At 30.4% G+C, this 19240-nt stretch overlaps 2 long non-coding RNA genes across 2 annotated transcripts; both read right to left on the bottom strand.

Moving 5' to 3' along the window:
• Positions 1-152: 152 nt before the first annotated feature.
• LOC129926066 (uncharacterized) lies at positions 153-4307 on the bottom strand. The gene is made up of 3 exons (XR_008777749.1): positions 4171-4307; positions 3780-3892; positions 153-238 (listed from the first exon to the last, which is right to left on the bottom strand). It is a non-coding gene; the product is annotated as an uncharacterized LOC129926066 (long non-coding RNA).
• A 1461-nt stretch (positions 4308-5768) lies between these two features.
• Positions 5769-9993, bottom strand: LOC129926064 (uncharacterized). The gene is made up of 3 exons (XR_008777747.1): positions 9857-9993; positions 9466-9578; positions 5769-5873 (listed from the first exon to the last, which is right to left on the bottom strand). It is a non-coding gene; the product is annotated as an uncharacterized LOC129926064 (long non-coding RNA).
• Positions 9994-19240: the final 9247 nt, after the last annotated feature.

Here is a 19240-nt window from a genome sequence, read left to right as displayed (position 1 = left end):
ATCTTGAATCAGTTTGTTAATCTACATTATATGGGTATGATAGTTGTACATCTTCTACTAGATCAAGTTAAATATAGCTATCCTTTTTTAGATGTAATGTGAAATTGTATCTGATAGTATTTTTCATTCTTAGGTAGATCTTGATTACACTGCCTGGTTTTGTGGTTTGCACGAGACGGTTGACACAATGATCTGAAGTTCAAACTGCCATTTTCTACTGTCCGCTGCAAGATCTTGGCTGGAATGTAAAAGGAATGTCCAAAATATTTAAATGACAAACAGGATGGGAACTGATAATGAGGAATGTATGTCCAGTTTTTTTTTGTTTTTTTTTTTGTGTTTTTTTAATACAGATATGAAAGATGACATTACCCTAACTTAGAGTCATAGGAGTTTCATTAATTTATTTACTCAGATGCTAAAACAGACATCTGGCATATTCCTATAATCAGTATCATGGCCTTTGTATACAACAAAATTGATTGGAACTCCTAGACTAGAAATATAATTCAAGATTTAAATAAGGCACTGGTCATAGTTTTAGAAAGTGTGGCTAGCATTCTGGTAAGATATTTTATTGATAATTAGAAATTAAATTAAATTTTATTTAATGATATTAAATTTCTTTTTTAAGAATTATGGTCCATTTTTTCCCCATTTGTGTACAAAGAAGGAAGACAGAGAGATGGAAAGACATCAAAGAATGTGCAGGTCTGCCAAGAAATGGTTTATCCAGGGCTAAGTACAGAGAGGAATATAGAAGGGCTGTTGACAGATCTTGTCTGGTGCCCCCATGGTTCAACAGACTAATTGATTGGTAATGGTAAGAATTTAATGTATTTTTAAAAAAAAATTGTGTTAATTACATTAAGGGACTAAATCAGTCTTTTTTTATTTCCAGAAAATAATACCAGGGTTATGCTCCTTTGACCATTGAGTTCCAGGATGAAGAATGAAAGACAGAGAGCAATGTGAAGACATGAAAGAATGGGCAGGTCTGCCATGAAATGGTTTATCCAGGGCTAAGTACAGAGAGGAATATAGAAGGGCTGTTGACAGATCTTGTGTGGTGCCCCCATGGTTCAACAGACTGATTGATAGGTAATGGTAAGAATTTAATGTATTTTGTAAAAAAAAATGGTGTTAATTACATTAAGGGACTTAATCACTCTTTTTTAAATTTTTACATTCATTTAATGTAATTATTTTATACAGTAATATATGATTTTTATCTTGGTAAATCATTTAAATATATATCCTGCTAATCAAACCAAAGAATCTTCTCAATACTTATTTAAAAATTTTAATTTTGTCTGCATGTAACAAATGTTTAACGAAAAGAAATGTACACTGTCCATCATTGATTATTTAAAACTGGGATTCATTCCTTCCTTGTCAAACAAGCCGTTGCCTAAGTGACTTTTTTAAAATAATGATACGAAACCAATTGCTAGAGGATCATCTGAGACAATGTCACCCTAACAAAATAGATAAAGATTTAAAAATTTTCTAGCACTCAAAGATAAAGTTAAGAATAGACCCACACAATCTCACTTCAACATCATATATATATAGAGAAGATGTTGGTTTGTGAGCATCTTACAATATCTCTTTACTTATAGCAAAATATGGAAACATAGGTAAAACATTGATTTTACCAGCCGTTGTAGTTGTGAAAACTGTTTTACACACACCTACATCTGATATTATTAAAAGAATTTCTTTAAACAAAAATACAGTTCAAGGGCACATCGGTGGCATGAGTTATCAAATTAAAAGCTTCTTATGTGATTCTTTGCAAAGGAAATATATACAGTTTGGGATCAGTTTGGAACCAGTGGCATCACAGGCTCTGATGGGGTGTAGCGCTGTGTGCTGTAAACTGCCTAGGGGTTGCCAAGTCCTTATTTTTCCTCAGGGTTGACCCACGACAGCTTTCCCATGTTTGGGAATAGTTGCAAGGCAGCAGATTTTTAAATTCAGTTTTCCTTCTGCTATGTGGCTAATGAGCTCTTCCTGCTTGAAGCCTACCGGCTAAGGCGCCAGTTACTCGCCTTCGTCCCTTCCCCTTTAGTGAAAACAGTTCGGCGGACACGTGAAAGATACACGAGAAACTCTTTGCGAAAATTTTTACAATGATACTTAAAACAAATTAATTAATTAATATTTATTGTTTGAATGTCTTCTTTATAGAATGTATGAAACATGACATCCATAGGAACAGATGATAAGCCTGGGTAAAAAAACATTTCCAGTGTGTTTGATGATTCCAGCAATACATATTAAATTGGTTAAATTTGAATTTTATCAATAAAAATGAGTTATTATTTAATACTTATATGTATTTTTAAATTGCATTTTACTCTTCAACTCACTAAAATTAGAAATTAGTTTTCAAATAAATTGAAAAAAAAAAGCAATATAAGTTAAGCAGGGGGTCTACCAAAAAGCAGAAAACATGGCAAGGGGTCTACGAAACAAAAAAGTTTGGGAACCACTGGTCTACAGTGAAGTCAGTCCCGCAATAGTGAATTCTCAAAAAAAAAAAAAAAAAAAAATTTAAAACAAAATTTATCTAAGAAAATTTAAAAAAAAAAAAAAAAAAAAAAAAAAAAAAAAATTTACTAAAAAAAAAAATTAAAAAAAAAAATTTTATAAAAAAAAAAAAAAAAAAAATTTACTAAAAAAAAAAAAAAAAAAAAAAAAAAATTTCTGAATGTTTGGGAACCACTGGTCTACAGTGAAATCAGTCCTGGGATAGTGAATTCTCAAAAAAAAAAAAAAAAAATTTAAAACAAAATTTATCTAAAGAAATTTACAAAAAAAAATTTATCTAAAAAAAAAAATTGAAAAAAAAAATTAAAAAAAAATTTTTTTTTATAAAAAAAACAACAACAAAAAAAAAAAAATTTTACTAAAATTTTGGGAACCACTGGTCTACAGTGAAGTTAGTCCCAAGATAGTCAATTCTCGGAAAAAAAAAAATAAAAAAAATTTTTTAAAAAATTATAAAAATTTTTTTATAAAAGTTTGGGAACCACTGGTCTACAGTGAAGTCAGTACCGGGAAAGTCAATTCTCAAAAAAAAAAAAAAATTAAAAAAAAAAAAAAAAAAATTATCTAAAAAAAATAAAAAAATAAATAAAAATAAAAATTAAAAAAAATTTATCTAAAAAAAAAAATACAAAAAAAAAAAAATATAAGTTAAGCAGGGGTTTTACCGAAAATCAGAAAACATGGCAAGGGGTCTACGAGACAAAAAAATTTGGGAACCACTGCTCTAGATCTACATATTTAATATTAGAATCATCATTAGAGTTTGTCTAGTAGAGTCTAGAAAAGAATGTATAGATTACTATAGTCCTAGTATTCTAGATTATTAGTCTAGATCTAACTTAAAATTTTCAATAAATATTCTGGATTTCTTCAGCTTGGTCCATGTCAATCCTATCGTCTTTGCCTTATGGTCTACCGTTCTTCTGTTTTCTTTGCTTTGAAATCTAGATTGACTAGATCTACACAATGTCAATATAATTTCTAGATCTATATATCTAAGACTAATTAGTATGGGCTTAATATTACTGTATTATTTAGTTTAACTACAATTTTTCAGGTCAGCAGCATTACAGTAAGCACTGGTACAGCATACCGGCACTTTTTTCAATGCAGCGAAAAAGTTACTTTTGTATTTTAAAGTTTATTATTTATTTATTAGTTGTTAAAAGGCAATCCATCACTGAGCTCCGGCACCTATTTCTTTACAAAAAAGCACTGATTACCTGTATATTCTTTAACAATAACGGTTTACTATTCTCAGGAATTAGTCATTCAAAAGACGGTGAGGAAAAGAATGGTCGACAAACCTTGTGTGGTGCCTTAACAGTCCATCAGACTAAGGGATAGATAAAGGTGAATTTAATTTATATTTTGATTTATATAAGTTGATTTACTGGACTAAAAATCTAGATATTGGTAAAACTTTGCTATTCTATTCTAAATCTAGTGTGACATTCCATATTTTTTATTCTGATTTTAGATAGATCTTGATTAGATCTAGATCCCATATGTATAGGACTTAGCACTAGATCTCTAGAAATTATTGTATATGATGCTAGATCTAGAAAATCTAGACTTGATCATAGAAATCTTCAAGAAAAATAATGAACTAACCTAGACAGATCTCTTGAATTACATTGTAAATCATCTTGTTGAATTATCTCCACCACCTTCAGTCAATAGACAACTATGGCTCATACGAGAACAAGAGCCTCTGCGTTGGCATCGACTATTTTCCAATCCTTTCTGTTCAGCTTCATCCATATTAAAATACATTTTAAAGGTTTTTATTACTTAATAGAAAAGATCTAGAATTTTAATAAAAATCTAGTCTATCTAGATCTAAAATTCTAGATCCACCCAATTTTATGTATACAAGTAGTATGGGTGTAGGATTGGCTTAATATAATAGTGAACAAATAGATGCTATCTTACTAGATTTTTCTAAGGCTTTTGACAAAGTTCACCACCATAGTTTGCTTAAAAAATTAAAATATTTCGGCATTAATGGTCCACTGCATCAGTGGATTAAGGACTTTCTGATAGGGAGAGAACAAACTGTAATAATAAATGGCTCTAAATCAACACCGATAATAGTAAACTCAGGTGTACCTCAAGGAACAGTCTTGGGTCCACTTCTATTTTTAATTTACATAAATGATTTACCAAATTGCATTACTTCAGGAACAAAAGTCAGATTATTTGCAGACGATTGCATAATATATAGAACAATAAAAACAACACAAGACACAGATATTTTACAAAGAGAATTAGATGAATTACAGAAATGGGAATCAAATTGGAGCATGTCTTTCCACCCAGAAAAATGTCAGTTGTTAAGAGTAACAAAAAAACTAAAACAAATTAATTCCACTTATCTTATTCATGGCAAACCAGTAACACAGACTAAAAACGCAAAATACCTAGGTGTTATAATAAATGAAAAACTGTCATGGAATCCACATATTGATGAAACTACAAAAAAATCAAACAAAGCATTAGGATTTATTAAAAGAAATTTCTATAAATCAAATAAGAACATAAAACTTAAATGTTATTTAAAACTTTGGTTAGGCCAATAATAGAATATGCATCCTCCGTTTGGGACCCCACAACTCAAGAAAACATTAAGAAACTAGAACAGACACAAAATAGAGCAGTGCGATTCATAACAAACGAATATTCACATTTGACTAGAGTAACACCTTTAGTAAAATCACTAAATTTAGAAAGTCTTCAGGACAGAAGGCTCAAAAGTAAAGTAGCAATCATACATAAAACACTGAACCATAATCTTCAAATACAAAAACAAAATTTAATAAAATACTCTGAAAGACACAAAGATAAAGGCACATTCCTCGTCCCATATGCTAGGACAAATTTGTACAAATACTCCTTCTTCCCTAGTGCTATTAGAGCATGGAATGGGTTGCCTGAGCTAGCCAGGAAAACCAGTGACTTGGCAGAATTTAAGTCATTGGTTAATATGCATGACTAAATGTTTGACGCGTAGGACGTAATCATCTTCTTTTTTGAAGTAACGTCTGTATTATATAAGATAAGAAGATAATAGTATTTATCTTGAATCAGTTTGTTAATCTACATTATATGGGTATGATAGTTGTACATCTTCTACTAGATCAAGTTAAATATAGCTATCCTTTTTTAGATGTAATGTGAAATTGTATCTGATAGTATTTTTTCATTCTTAGGTAGATCTTGATTACACTGCCTGGTTTTGTGGTTTGCACGAGACGGTTGACACAATGATCTGAAGTTCAAACTGCCATTTTCTACTGTCCGCTGCAAGATCTTGGCTGGAATGTAAAAGGAATGTCCAAAATATTTAAACGACAAACAGGATGGGAACTGATAATGAGGAATGTATGTCCAGTTTTTTTTTTGTTTTTTTTTGTGTTTTTTTAATACAGATATGAAAGATGACATTACCCTAACTTAGAGTCATAGGAGTTTCATTAATTTATTTACTCAGATGCTGAAACAGACATCTGGCATATTCCTATAATCAGTATCATGGCCTTTGTATACAACAAAATTGATTGGAACTCCTAGACTAGAAATATAATTCAAGATTTAAATAAGGCACTGGTCATAGTTTTAGAAAGTGTGGCTAGCATTCTGGTAAGATATTTTATCAATAATTAGAAATTAAATTAAATTTTATTTAATGATATTAAATTTCTTTTTTAAGAATTATGGTCCATTTTTTCCCCATTTGTGTACAAAGAAGGAAGACAGAGAGATGGAAAGACATCAAAGAATGGGCAGGTCTGCCAAGAAATGGTTTATCCAGGGCTAAGTACAGAGAGGAATATAGAAGGGCTGTTGACAGATCTTGTGTGGTGCCCCCATGGTTCAACAGACTAATAGATTGGTAATGGTAAGAATTTAATGTATTTTTAAAAAAAAATTGTGTTAATTACATTAAGGGACTAAATCAGTCTTTTTTTATTTCCAGAAAATAATACCAGGGTTATGCTCCTTTGACCATTGAGTTCCAGGATGAAGAATGAAAGACAGAGAGCAATGTGAAGACATGAAAGAATGGGCAGGTCTGCCATGAAATGGTTTATCCAGGGCTAAGTACAGAGAGGAATATAGAAGGGCTGTTGACAGATCTTGTGTGGTGCCCCCATGGTTCAACAGACTGATTGATAGGTAATGGTAAGAATTTAATGTATTTTGTAAAAAAAATGGTGTTAATTACATTAAGGGACTTTATCACTCTTTTTTAATTTTTACATTCATTTAATGTAATTATTTTATACAGTAATATATGATTTTTATCTTGGTAAATCATTTAAATATATATCCTGCTAATCAAACCAAAGAATCTTCTCAATACTTATTTAAAAATTTTAATTTTGTCTGCATGTAACAAATGTTTAACAAAAAGAAGTGTACACTGTGCAGCATTGATTATTTAAAACTGGGATTCATTCCTTCCTTGTCAAACAAGCCGTTGCCTAAGTGACTTTTTTAAAATAATGATACGAAACCAATTGCTAGAGGATCATCTGAGACAATGTCACCCTAACAAAATAGATAAAGATTTAAAAATTTTCTAGCACTCAAAGATAAAGTTAAGAATAGACCCACACAATCTCACTTCAACATCATATATATAGAGAGAAGATGTTGGTTTGTGAGCATCTTACAATATCTCTTTACTTATAGCAAAATATGGAAACATAGGTAAAACATTGATTTTACCAGCCGTTGTAGTTGTGAAAACTGTTTTACACACACCTACATCTGATATTATTAAAAGAATTTCTTTAAACAAAAATACAGTTCAAGGGCACATCGGTGGCATGAGTTATCAAATTAAAAGCTTCTTATGTGATTCTTTGCAAAGGAAATATATACAGTTTGGGATCAGTTTGGAACCAGTGGCGTCACAGGCTCTGATGGGGTGTAGCGCTGTGTGCTGTAAACTGCCTAGGGGTTGCCAGCTCCTTATTTTTCCTCAGGGTTGACCCACGACAGCTTTCCCATGTTTGGGAATAGTTGCAAGGCAGCAGATTTTTAAATTCAGTTTTCCTTCTGCTATGTGGCTAATGAGCTCTTCCTGCTTGAAGCCTACCGGCTAAGGCGCCAGTTACTCGCCTTCGTCCCTTCCCCTTTAGTGAAAACAGTTCGGCGGACACGTGAAAGATACACGAGAAACTCTTTGTGAAAATTTTTACAATGATACTTAAAACAAATTAATTAATTAATATTTATTGTTTGAATGTCTTCTTTATAGAATGTATGAAACATGACATCCATAGGAACAGATGATAAGCCTGGGTAAAAAAACATTTCCAGTGTGTTTGATGATTCCAGCAATACATATTAAATTGGTTAAATTTGAATTTTATCAATAAAAATGAGTTATTATTTAATACTTATATGTATTTTTAAATTGCATTTTACTCTTCAACTCACTAAAATTAGAAATTAGTTTTCAAATAAATTGAAAAAGAAAAGCAATATAAGTTAAGCAGGGGGTCTACCAAAAAGCAGAAAACATGGCAAGGGGTCTACGAAACAAAAAAGTTTGGGAACCACTGGTCTACAGTGAAGGTCAGTCCCGCACTAGTGAATTCTCAAAAAAAAAAAAAAAAAAAAAAATTTAAAACAAAATTTATCCAAAAAAAATTTAAAAAAAAAAAAAAAAAGAAAAAAAAAAAAAAAAAAATTTACTAAAAAAAAAAAAAAAAAATTAAAAAAAAAAATTTTATAAAAAAAAAAAAAAAAAAAAATTTTATAAAAAAAAAAAAAAAAAAAAAAAAAATTAAAAAAAAAAAATTTTATAAAAAAAAAAAAAAAAAAAAAATTTACTGAATGTTTGGGAACCACTGGTCTACAGTGAAATCAGTCCTGGGATAGTGAATTATCAAAAAAAAAAAAAAAAATTTAAAACAAAATTTATCTAAAGAAATTACCAAAAAAAATTTATCTAAAAAAAAAAATTGAAAAAAAAAAATTAAAAAAAAATTTTTTTTATAAAAAAAACAACAAAAAAAAAAAATAAAAAATTTTACTAAAATTTTGGGAACCACTGGTCTACAGTGAAGTTAGTCCCAAGATAGTCAATTCTCGGAAAAAAAAAAAGAAAAAAAATTTTTAAAAAAATTATAAAAATTTTTTTATAAAAGTTTGGGAACCACTGGTCTACAGTGAAGTCAGTACCGGGAAAGTCAATTCTCGAAAAAAAAAAAATTAAAAAAAAAAAAAAAAAATTATCTAAAAAAAATAAAAAAATAAATAAAAATAAAAATTTAAAAAAATTTATCTAAAAAAAAAAATACAAAAAAAAAAAATATAAGTTAAGCAGGGGTTTTACCGAAAAGCAGAAAACATGGCAAGGGGTCTACGAGACAAAAAATTTGGGAACCACTGCTCTAGATCTACATATTTAATATTAGAATCATCATTAGAGTTTGTCTAGTAGAGTCTAGAAAAGAATGTATAGATTACTATAGTCCTAGTATTCTAGATTATTAGTCTAGATCTAACTTAAAATTTTCAATAAATATTCTGGATTTCTTCAGCTTGGTCCATGTCAATCCTATCATCTTTGCCTTATGGTCTACCGTTCTTCTGTTTTCTTTGCTTTGAAATCTAGATTGACTAGATCTACACAATGTCAATATAATTTCTAGATCTATATATCTAAGACTAATTAGTATGGGCTTAATATTACTGTATTATTTAGTTTAACTACAATTTTTCAGGTCAGCAGCATTACAGTAAGCACTGGTACAGCGTACCGGCACTTTTTTCAATGCAGCGAAAAAGTTACTTTTGTATTTTAAAGTTTATTATTTATTTATTAGTTGTTAAAAGGCAATCCATCACTGAGCTCCGGCACCTATTTCTTTACAAAAAAGCACTGATTACCTGTATATTCTTTAACAATAACGGTTTACTATTCTCAGGAATTAGTCATTCAAAAGACGGTGAGGAAAAGAATGGTCGACAAACCTTGTGTGGTGCCTTAACAGTCCATCAGACTAAGGGATAGATAAAGGTGAATTTAATTTATATTTTGATCTATATAAGTTGATTTACTGGACTAAAAATCTAGATATTGGTAAAACTTTGCTATTCTATTCTAAATCTAGTGTGACATTCCATATTTTTTATTCTGATTTTAGATAGATCTTGATTAGATCTAGATCCCATATGTATAGGACTTAGCACTAGATCTCTAGAAATTATTGTATATGATGCTAGATCTAGAAAATCTAGACTTGATCATAGAAATCTTCAAGAAAAATAATGAACTAACCTAGACAGATCTCTTGAATTACATTGTAAATCATCTTGTTGAATTATCTCCACCACCTTCAGTCAATAGACAACTATGGCTCATACGAGAACAAGAGCCTCTGCGTTGGCATCGACTATTTTCCAATCCTTTCTGTTCAGCTTCATCCATATTAAAATACATTTTAAAGGTTTTTATTACTTAATAGAAAAGATCTAGAATTTTAATAAAAATCTAGTCTATCTAGATCTAAAATTCTAGATCCACCCAATTTTATGTATACAAGTAGTATGGGTGTAGGATTGGCTTAATATAATAGTGAACAAATAGATGCTATCTTACTAGATTTTTCTAAGGCTTTTGACAAAGTTCACCACCATAGTTTGCTTAAAAAATTAAAATATTTCGGCATTAATGGTCCACTGCATCAGTGGATTAAGGACTTTCTGATAGGGAGAGAACAAACTGTAATAATAAATGGCTCTAAATCAACACCGATAATAGTAAACTCAGGTGTACCTCAAGGAACAGTCTTGGGTCCACTACTATTTTTAATTTACATAAATGATTTACCAAATTGCATTACTTCAGGAACAAAAGTCAGATTATTTGCAGACGATTGCATAATATATAGAACAATAAAAACAACACAAGACACAGATATTTTACAAAGAGAATTAGATGAATTACAGAAATGGGAATCAAATTGGAGCATGTCTTTCCACCCAGAAAAATGTCAGTTGTTAAGAGTAACAAAAAAACTAAAACAAATTAATTCCACTTATCTTATTCATGGCAAACCAGTAACACAGACTAAAAACGCAAAATACCTAGGTGTTATAATAAATGAAAAACTGTCATGGAATCCACATATTGATGAAACTACAAAAAAATCAAACAAAGCATTAGGATTTATTAAAAGAAATTTCTATAAATCAAATAAGAACATAAAACTAAAATGTTATTTAAAACTTTGGTTAGGCCAATAAAAGAATATGCATCCTCCGTTTGGGACCCCACAACTCAAGAAAACATTAAGAAACTAGAACAGACACAAAATAGAGCAGTGCGATTCATAACAAATGAATATTCACATTTGACTAGAGTAACACCTTTAGTAAAATCACTAAATTTAGAAAGTCTTCAGGACAGAAGGCTCAAAAGTAAAGTAGCAATCATACATAAAACACTGAATCATAATCTTCAAATACAAAAACAAAATTTAATAAAATACTCTGAAAGACACAAAGATAAAGGCACATTCCTCGTCCCATATGCTAGGACAAATTTGTACAAATACTCCTTCTTCCCTAGTGCTATTAGAGCATGGAATGGGTTGCCTGAGCTAGCCAGGAAAACCAGTGACTTGGCAGAATTTAAGTCATTGGTTAATATGCATGACTAAATGTTTGACGCATAGGACGTAATCATCTTCTTTTTTGAAGTAACGTCTGTATTATATAAGATAAGAAGATAATAGTATTTATCTTGAATCAGTTTGTTAATCTACATTATATGGGTATGATAGTTGTACATCTTCTACTAGATCAAGTTAAATATAGCTATCCTTTTTTAGATGTAATGTGAAATTGTATCTGATAGTATTTTTCATTCTTAGGTAGATCTTGATTACACTGCCTGGTTTTGTGGTTTGCATGAGACGGTTGACACAATGATCTGAAGTTCAAACTGCCATTTTCTACTGTCCGCTGCAAGATCTTGGCTGGAATGTAAAAGGAATGTCCAAAATATTTAAATGACAAACAGGATGGGAACTGATAATGAGGAATGTATGTCCAGTTTTTTTTTGTTTTTTTTTTTGTGTTTTTTTAATACAGATATGAAAGATGACATTACCCTAACTTAGAGTCATAGGAGTTTCATTAATTTATTTACTCAGATGCTGAAACAGACATCTGGCATATTCCTATAATCAGTATCATGGCCTTTGTATACAACAAAATTGATTGGAACTCCTAGACTAGAAATATAATTCAAGATTTAAATAAGGCACTGGTCATAGTTTTAGAAAGTGTGGCTAGCATTCTGGTAAGATATTTTATTAATAATTAGAAATTAAATTAAATTTTATTTAATGATATTAAATTTCTTTTTTAAGAATTATGGTCCATTTTTTCCCCATTTGTGTACAAAGAAGGAAGACAGAGAGATGGAAAGACATCAAAGAATGGGCAGGTCTGCCAAGAAATGGTTTATCCAGGGCTAAGTACAGAGAGGAATATAGAAGGGCTGTTGACAGATCTTGTGTGGTGCCCCCATGGTTCAACAGACTAATTGATTGGTAATGGTAAGAATTTAATGTATTTTTTAAAAAAAATTGTGTTAATTACATTAATGGACTAAATCAGTCTTTTTTTATTTCCAGAAAATAATACCAGGGTTATGCTCCTTTGACCATTGAGTTCCAGGATGAAGAATGAAAGACAGAGAGCAATGTGAAGACATGAAAGAATTTGCAGGTCTGCCATGAAATGGTTTATCCAGGGCTAAGTACAGAGAGGAATATAGAAGGGCTGTTGACAGATCTTGTGTGGTGCCCCCATGGTTCAACAGACTGATTGATAGGTAATGGTAAGAATTTAATGTATTTTGTAAAAAAAATGGTGTTAATTACATTAAGGGACTTTATCACTCTTTTTTTAATTTTTACATTCATTTAATGTAATTATTTTATACAGTAATATATGATTTTTATCTTGGTAAATCATTTAAATATATATCCTGCTAATCAAACCAAAGAATCTTCTCAATACTTATTTAAAAATTTTAATTTTGTCTGCATGTAACAAATGTTTAACAAAAAGAAATGTACACTGTCCAGCATTGATTATTTAAAACTGGGATTCATTCCTTCCTTGTCAAACAAGCCGTTGCCTAAGTGACTTTTTTAAAATAATGATACGAAACCAATTGCTAGAGGATCATCTGAGACAATGTCACCCTAACAAAATAGATAAAGATTTAAAAATTTTCTAGCACTCAAAGATAAAGTTAAGAATAGACCCACACAATCTCACTTCAACATCATATATATAGAGAGAAGATGTTGGTTTGTGAGCATCTTACAATATCTCTTTACTTATAGCAAAATATGGAAACATAGGTAAAACATTGATTTTACCAGCCGTTGTAGTTGTGAAAACTGTTTTACACACACCTACATCTGATATTATTAAAAGAATTTCTTTAAACAAAAATACAGTTCAAGGGCACATCGGTGGCATGAGTTATCAAATTAAAAGCTTCTTATGTGATTCTTTGCAAAGGAAATATATACAGTTTGGGATCAGTTTGGAACCAGTGGCGTCACAGGCTCTGATGGGGTGTAGCGCTGTGTGCTGTAAACTGCCTAGGGGTTGCCAGCTCCTTATTTTTCCTCAGGGTTGACCCACGACAGCTTTCCCATGTTTGGGAATAGTTGCAAGGCAGCAGATTTTTAAATTCAGTTTTCCTTCTGCTATGTGGCTAATGAGCTCTTCCTGCTTGAAGCCTACCGGCTAAGGCGCCAGTTACTCGCCTTCGTCCCTTCCCCTTTAGTGAAAACAGTTCGGCGGACACGTGAAAGATACACGAGAAACTCTTTGTGAAAATTTTTACAATGATACTTAAAACAAATTAATTAATTAATATTTATTGTTTGAATGTCTTCTTTATAGAATGTATGAAACATGACATCCATAGGAACAGATGATAAGCCTGGGTAAAAAAACATTTCCAGTGTGTTTGATGATTCCAGCAATACATATTAAATTGGTTAAATTTGAATTTTATCAATAAAAATGAGTTATTATTTAATACTTATATGTATTTTCAAATTGCATTTTACTCTTCAACTCACTAAAATTAGAAATTAGTTTTCAAATAAATTGAAAAAAAAAGCAGTATAAGTTAAGCAGGGGGTCTACCAAAAAGCAGAAAACATGGCAAGGGGTCTACGAAACAAAAAAGTTTGGGAACCACTGGTCTACAGTGAAGTCAGTCCCGCACTAGTGAATTCTCAAAAAAAAAAAAAAAAAAAAAATTTAAAACAAAATTTATCCAAAAAAAATTTAAAAAAAAAAAAAAAAAGAAAAAAAAAAAAAAAATTTACTAAAAAAAAAAAAAAAAAAATTAAAAAAAAAAATTTTATAAAAAAAAAAAAAAAAAAAATTTTATAAAAGAAAAAAAAAAAAAAAAAATTAAAAAAAAAAAATTTTATACAAAAAAAAAAAAAAAAAAAATTTACTGAATGTTTGGGAACCACTGGTCTACAGTGAAATCAGTCCTGGGATAGTGAATTATCAAAAAAAAAAAAAAAATTTAAAACAAAATTTATCTAAAGAAATTATCAAAAAAAATTTATCTAAAAAAAAACATTGAAAAAAAAAATTAAAAAAAAATTTTTTTTATAAAAAAAACAACAAAAAAAAAAAATAAAAAATTTTACTAAAATTTTGGGAACCACTGGTCTACAGTGAAGTTAGTCCCAAGATAGTCAATTCTCGGAAAAAAAAAAGAAAAAAAATTTTTAAAAAAATTATAAAAATTTTTTTATAAAAGTTTGGGAAGTCAATTCTCGAAAAAAAAAAAATTAAAAAAAAAAAAAAAAAATTATCTAAAAAAAATAAAAAAATAAATAAAAAGAAAAATTTAAAAAAATTTATCTAAAAAAAAAAATACAAAAAAAAAAAAATATAAGTTAAGCAGGGGTTTTACCGAAAAGCAGAAAACATGGCAAGGGGTCTACGAGACAAAAAAATTTGGGAACCACTGCTCTAGATCTACATATTTAATATTAGAATCATCATTAGAGTTTGTCTAGTAGAGTCTAGAAAAGAATGTATAGATTACTATAGTCCTAGTATTCTAGATTATTAGTCTAGATCTAACTTAAAATTTTCAATAAATATTCTGGATTTCTTCAGCTTGGTCCATGTCAATCCTATCGTCTTTGCCTTATGGTCTACCGTTCTTCTGTTTTCTTTGCTTTGAAATCTAGATTGACTAGATCTACACAATGTCAATATAATTTCTAGATCTATATATCTAAGACTAATTAGTATGGGCTTAATATTACTGTATTATTTAGTTTAACTACAATTTTTCAGGTCAGCAGCATTACAGTAAGCACTGGTACAGCGTACCGGCACTTTTTTCAATGCAGCGAAAAAGTTACTTTTGTATTTTAAAGTTTATTATTTATTTATTAGTTGTTAAAAGGCAATCCATCACTGAGCTCCGGCACCTATTTCTTTACAAAAAAGCACTGATTACCTGTATATTCTTTAACAATAACGGTTTACTATTCTCAGGAATTAGTCATTCAAAAGACGGTGAGGAAAAGAATGGTCGACAAACCTTGTGTGGTGCCTTAACAGTCCATCAGACTAAGGGATAGATAAAGGTGAATTTAATTTATATTTTGATCTATATAAGTTGATTTACTGGACTAAAAATCTAGATATTGGTAAAACTTTGCTATTTTATTCTAAATCTAGTGTGACATTCCATATTTTTTATTCTGATTTTAGATAGATCTTGATTAGATCTAGATCCCATATGTATAGGACTTAGCACTAGATCTCTAGAAATTATTGTATATGATGCTAGATCTAGAAAATCTAGACTTGATCATAGAAATCTTCAAGAAAAATAATGAACTAACCTAGACAGATCTCTTGAATTACATTGTAAATCATCTTGTTGAATTATCTCCACCACCTTCAGTCAATAGACAACTATGGCTCATACGAGAACAAGAGCCTCTGCGTTGGCATCGACTATTTTCCAATCCTTTCTGTTCAGCTTCATCCATATTAAAATACATTTTAAAGGTTTTTATTACTTAATAGAAAAGATCTAGAATTTTAATAAAAATCTAGTCTATCTAGATCTAAAATTCTAGATCCACCCAATTTTATGTATACAAGTAGTATGGGTGTAGGATTGGCTTAATATAATAGTGAACAAATAGATGCTATCTTACTAGATTTTTCTAAGGCTTTTGACAAAGTTCACCACCATAGTTTGCTTAAAAAATTAAAATATTTCGGCATTAATGGTCCACTGCATCAGTGGATTAAGGACTTTCTGATAGGGAGAGAACAAACTGTAATAATAAATGGCTCTAAATCAACACCGATAATAGTAAACTCAGGTGTACCTCAAGGAACAGTCTTGGGTCCACTACTATTTTTAATTTACATAAATGATTTACCAAATTGCATTACTTCAGGAACAAAAGTCAGATTATTTGCAGACGATTGCATAATATATAGAACAATAAAAACAACACAAGACACAGATATTTTACAAAGAGAATTAGATGAATTACAGAAATGGGAATCAAATTGGAGCATGTCTTTCCACCCAGAAAAATGTCAGTTGTTAAGAGTAACAAAAAAACTAAAACAAATTAATTCCACTTATCTTATTCATGGCAAACCAGTAACACAGACTAAAAACGCAAAATACCTAGGTGTTATAATAAATGAAAAACTGTCATGGAATCCACATATTGATGAAACTACAAAAAAATCAAACAAAGCATTAGGATTTATTAAAAGAAATTTCTATAAATCAAATAAGAACATAAAACTAAAATGTTATTTAAAACTTTGGTTAGGCCAATAATAGAATATGCATCCTCCGTTTGGGACCCCACAACTCAAGAAAACATTAAGAAACTAGAACAGACACAAAATAGAGCAGTGCGATTCATAACAAATGAATATTCACATTTGACTAGAGTAACACCTTTAGTAAAATCACTAAATTTAGAAAGTCTTCAGGACAGAAGGCTCAAAAGTAAAGTAGCAATCATACATAAAACACTGAACCATAATCTTCAAATACAAAAACAAAATTTAATAAAATACTCTGAAAGACACAAAGATAAAGGCACATTCCTCGTCCCATATGCTAGGACAAATTTGTACAAATACTCCTTCTTCCCTAGTGCTATTAGAGCATGGAATGGGTTGCCTGAGCTAGCCAGGAAAACCAGTGACTTGGCAGAATTTAAGTCATTGGTTAATATGCATGACTAAATGTTTGACGCGTAGGACGTAATCATCTTCTTTTTTGAAGTAACGTCTGTATTATATAAGATAAGAAGATAATAGTATTTATCTTGAATCAGTTTGTTAATCTACATTATATGGGTATGATAGTTGTACATCTTCTACTAGATCAAGTTAAATATAGCTATCCTTTTTTAGATGTAATGTGAAATTGTATCTGATAGTATTTTTCATTCTTAGGTAGATCTTGATTACACTGCCTGGTTTTGTGGTTTGCACGAGACGGTTGACACAATGATCTGAAGTTCAAACTGCCATTTTCTACTGTCCGCTGCAAGATCTTGGCTGGAATGTAAAAGGAATGTCCAAAATATTTTAAATGACAAACAGGATGGGAACTGATAATGAGGAATGTATGTCCAGTTTTTTTTTGTTTTTTTTTTGTGTTTTTTTAATACAGATATGAAAGATGACATTACCCTAACTTAGAGTCATAGGAGTTTCATTAATTTATTTACTCAGATGCTGAAACAGACATCTGGCATATTCCTATAATCAGTATCATGGCCTTTGTATACAACAAAATTGATTGGAACTCCTAGACTAGAAATATAATTCAAGATTTAAATAAGGCACTGGTCATAGTTTTAGAAAGTGTGGCTAGCATTCTGGTAAGATATTTTATTAATAATTAGAAATTAAATTAAATTTTATTTAATGATATTAAATTTCTTTTTTAAGAATTATGGTCCATTTTTTCCCCATTTGTGTACAAAGAAGGAAGACAGAGAGATGGAAAGACATCAAAGAATGGGCAGGTCTGCCAAGAAATGGTTTATCCAGGGCTAAGTACAGAGAGGAATATAGAAGGGCTGTTGACAGATCTTGTGTGGTGCCCCCATGGTTCAACAGACTAATTGATTGGTAATGGTAAGAATTTAATGTATTTTTTAAAAAAAATTGTGTTAATTACATTAATGGACTAAATCAGTCTTTTTTTATTTCCAGAAAATAATACCAGGGTTATGCTCCTTTGACCATTGAGTTCCAGGATGAAGAATGAAAGACAGAGAGCAATGTGAAGACATGAAAGAATGGGCAGGTCTGCCATGAAATGGTTTATCCAGGGCTAAGTACAGAGAGGAATATAGAAGGGCTGTTGACAGATCTTGTGTGGTGCCCCCATGGTTCAACAGACTGATTGATAGGTAATGGTAAGAATTTAATGTATTTTGTAAAAAAAATGGTGTTAATTACATTAAGGGACTTTATCATACTTTTTTTAATTTTTACATTCATTTAATGTAATTATTTTATACAGTAATATATGATTTTTATCTTGGTAAATCATTTAAATATATATCCTGCTAATCAAACCAAAGAATCTTCTCAATACTTATTTAAAAATTTTAATTTTGTCTGCATGTAACAAATGTTTAACGAAAAGAAATGTACACTGTCCAGCATTGATTATTTAAAACTGGGATTCATTCCTTCCTTGTCAAACAAGCCGTTGCCTAAGTGACTTTTTTAAAATAATGATACGAAACCAATTGCTAGAGGATCATCTGAGACAATGTCACCCTAACAAAATAGATAAAGATTTAAAAATTTTCTAGCACTCAAAGATAAAGTTAAGAATAGACCCACACAATCTCACTTCAACATCATATATATAGAGAGAAGATGTTGGTTTGTGAGCATCTTACAATATCTCTTTACTTATAGCAAAATATGGAAACATAGGTAAAACATTGATTTTACCAGCCGTTGTAGTTGTGAAAACTGTTTTACACACACCTACATCTGATATTATTAAAAGAATTTCTTTAAACAAAAATACAGTTCAAGGGCACATCGGTGGCATGAGTTATCAAATTAAAAGCTTCTTATGTGATTCTTTGCAAAGGAAATATATACAGTTTGGGATCAGTTTGGAACCAGTGGCATCACAGGCTCTGATGGGGTGTAGCGCTGTGTGCTGTAAACTGCCTAGGGGTTGCCAGCTCCTTATTTTTCCTCAGGGTTGACCCACGACAGCTTTCCCATGTTTGGGAATAGTTGCAAGGCAGCAGATTTTTAAATTCAGTTTTCCTTCTGCTATGTGGCTAATGAGCTCTTCCTGCTTGAAGCCTACCGGCTAAGGCGCCAGTTACTCGCCTTCGTCCCTTCCCCTTTAGTGAAAACAGTTCGGCGGACACGTGAAAGATACACGAGAAACTCTTTGTGAAAATTTTTACAATGATACTTAAAACAAATTAATTAATTAATATTTATTGTTTGAATGTCTTCTTTATAGAATGTATGAAACATGACATCCATAGGAACAGATGATAAGCCTGGGTAAAAAAACATTTCCAGTGTGTTTGATGATTCCAGCAAT

This window comes from Biomphalaria glabrata, chromosome 4, assembly GCF_947242115.1.
Source record: "Biomphalaria glabrata chromosome 4, xgBioGlab47.1, whole genome shotgun sequence".
Classification (NCBI taxonomy): Eukaryota; Metazoa; Mollusca; class Gastropoda; family Planorbidae; genus Biomphalaria; species Biomphalaria glabrata.
The sequence above is the reverse complement of the archived record's forward strand: the minus strand, read 5'-3'. Positions and strand labels throughout refer to the sequence as shown.